Source organism: Vombatus ursinus, unplaced genomic scaffold, assembly GCF_900497805.2.
Source record: "Vombatus ursinus unplaced genomic scaffold, bare-nosed wombat genome assembly UNPS02014773.1, whole genome shotgun sequence".
NCBI lineage: Eukaryota > Metazoa > Chordata > Mammalia > Diprotodontia > Vombatidae > Vombatus > Vombatus ursinus.
This window is the reverse complement of record NW_020954551.1, coordinates 16,037,111-16,039,864: the sequence shown is the minus strand read 5'-3', so window position 1 is coordinate 16,039,864 and position 2,754 is coordinate 16,037,111.

The following is a 2,754-nucleotide window of genomic DNA, read 5'->3' as shown; positions in this document are numbered from 1 at the left end:
CCATTTTGTGATCCTTTCGCCCGGTACCACAATTTCTGCCTATCGCTCTGAGTTATTTCTACTTTTAAACCACCTCCTCACCCTTCCTCCCACGTACATATAATAGGGAAAAACAGAATCCTTTCCTGCTTGCTTCATTACTAGTCAGTCAACAAACATCTCCTGAGAACTGAATATATGCTGGCTTGTTGTTCATCCTCCATTCTTGAAAAGGACCATGACATCAGGCAGGTGATGCCATGACTTGCAAGTGACTTGCATTTCAGTGAGGGAGGGCTGTGCAAGGTCACCAGCCTCACTTTCTCCTCCGGAACCATTTGGGTCCAGTGGCAAGATATGGATCAAGAGGACTAGAGGTGTTCCCCATGTGCCAGCTACTGTGCTAAGAAATGAGGATATATTTTAAAATTGGAGAAAAAACAATCCCTGTCCTCAAGGAGCTTACATTCTGCTGGGGAGGCAACATGTAAATAATAAGGTATATACAAGATAATATGGGCAACTAGGTGGTACAATGGATAAAGTGCTGGGCCTGGAGTCAGGAAGACCTGGGTTCAAATCAGGCATCACTCATTTAGTAGCTGTGTGACCCTGGGCAAGTCCTTTAACCCTGTTTGCCTTAGTTTCCTCATCTATCAAATGTGCTAGAGAGGGAAATGGCAAACCATTCCAGTATCTTTGCTAAGAAAACCCCTAAAGGGGGTCACAAAGTCACTGAAATGACTGAACAGTAAAACTAGGTGCTAGGTTAGTTTCCAATTGCTAGAATGAAAGCAAGAGCAGAAAGGAAGGCAGTTTCAGAGAAGGCACCAGCAGCTTAGGTGACTGGGAAGGTTTCAGAGAACTCTAGGAAGACTTGCATGAACTGATGCAGAATAAAGAGAGTAATTAATTAATGAACCACTAAACATTTTTAAGTTGCCTACCCTGTGCCAGGCACTGTGCTAAGAACTAGAGATATAAAAAGAGAGGTAAAAGACAATTCCTTCCCTCAAGAAGCTATATACAAGATAAATAGGAAATACTTAACAGAGGGAAGTCATTAGAATTAAGGGGGTTGGGGAAGACTTCTAGTAAAAGAAGGAATTTTAGTTGAGAGTTAATGGAACCTGGAGAAGTCAATAAGTGGAACAGAGGAGGGAAAGCATTCCAGGCCAGGGGTACAGTCAGGAAAAAAATGCCCAGAGCCCAGAGGTGGAGCAACTTGTTTGTGCAACAGCCAGGAGGCCAGCATCACAGAGTGCTTGTTGGGGAGTGAGGAGTAAGAAGACTGGAAAGGTTTGGGGATGGCACAGGTTATGAAGGGCTTTGAAGGCCAGATAGAGCCTTCTGTATTTGATCCTGGAGGCCACAGGGAAACACTGGAGTTTATTGAGTAGGTGAGTAACATCTTACATGACCCATACTTTAGGAAAAACCCTTTAGTGGCTGAATGGAGGACGGATTGGGGCAGGGAAAGACTTGAGGTGGGCAGACCTGCCAGCAGGCTATTATAATAGTCCAGACCTGAGGTGATGAGGGCCTGCACCAGACTGGTGGCAGTGTCAGAGGAGGGAAGGGGGTGAATTCAGCAGGCCTTGACAAAACCTTGGATGTGATGGGTGAGAGATTGGGAGGAGTCCAGGATGTCTCCTGGCTTGTGAGCCTGAGGGACTGGGAGGATGGTGTTGCCCTCTAGAGTAATAGGAAAGGTGGAGACAATGAGTTCCTTTTAGGACATTATCAGCACAGATATGGTAATTAAATCCATGGGAGCTGATATAATAGAAAGGGAGAAGACTAGAGCGCCCCATATAGAACCCTAAGGGATACCTACAATTAGACGGTTACCATCTGGAGGAGGATCCAGAAAAGGAGAGAGAGAAGGAGCAGTCAGAGAGGTCAGAGGAAAGCCAAGACAGAATGGTGTCCCCAAAGCTTAGAAATAAGAGAAGTATCCAGAAAGAGAGAGTGATCAACAGGGTCAAAGGCTGCAGACAGGCCCAGAAGAACCAGGGGGAACAATTTATACCGCAGGATGTGAGATCGGATCAATGCAAGGACCAACCATGAGCCCAGAAATGACAAAGAATGGCTCCCACCCTCCTGGAAGAGATGGGGTGGGCTGGGTAGATGAATGCAAAATGAGATATGCATTTGGGCGCATGGCCAATATAGGGATTTGGTTTGCTTGACCATGCATGTTTATTTTAAGGGTTTTCTTTCCTTTTTTGGAGGGGAGGGAGGTAGGAGGAAGAGAAAATAAATGCTTGTTAGTAGAAAAAAAATTAATTTAAAAAAAAAGGTTTTATCAAAAGGTGAGATTTGAACTGAATCTTGAAGGAAGCCAGGGAAACTAACGGGCTAAAGTGAGGGCAGAGAGAACTCGAGGCAAAAGGGACAGTCTGTGGAAAGGCATGGGGGAAGGAATGTCCTGGGAGAATGGCAAGTAAAGCTCAGAAGCTATCAATTCATAAGCTTTAACTGAATCACGATCTTTTTGTTGGAATCTAATTCAGCTAAAAGAAAAACAATTTATTTAATTTCCTATGGAGTTTTCCTGATCTTTATAAACTAATCAGGGAATCCTCTCTCCCTCTCTCCCTCTCTCTCTCTCTCTCTCTCCCTCCCCCTCTCTCCTCCTCCCTCCCTCCCTTCCTTTCCTCTCTCTCTCTCTCCTCTCTTCTCTTTCTCTCTCCGTCTTTTCACCTTGATATAAAGCTTCACTGGAATGCTTCTATTACATTGTATATGAACCATAGGGCAGAATTATAG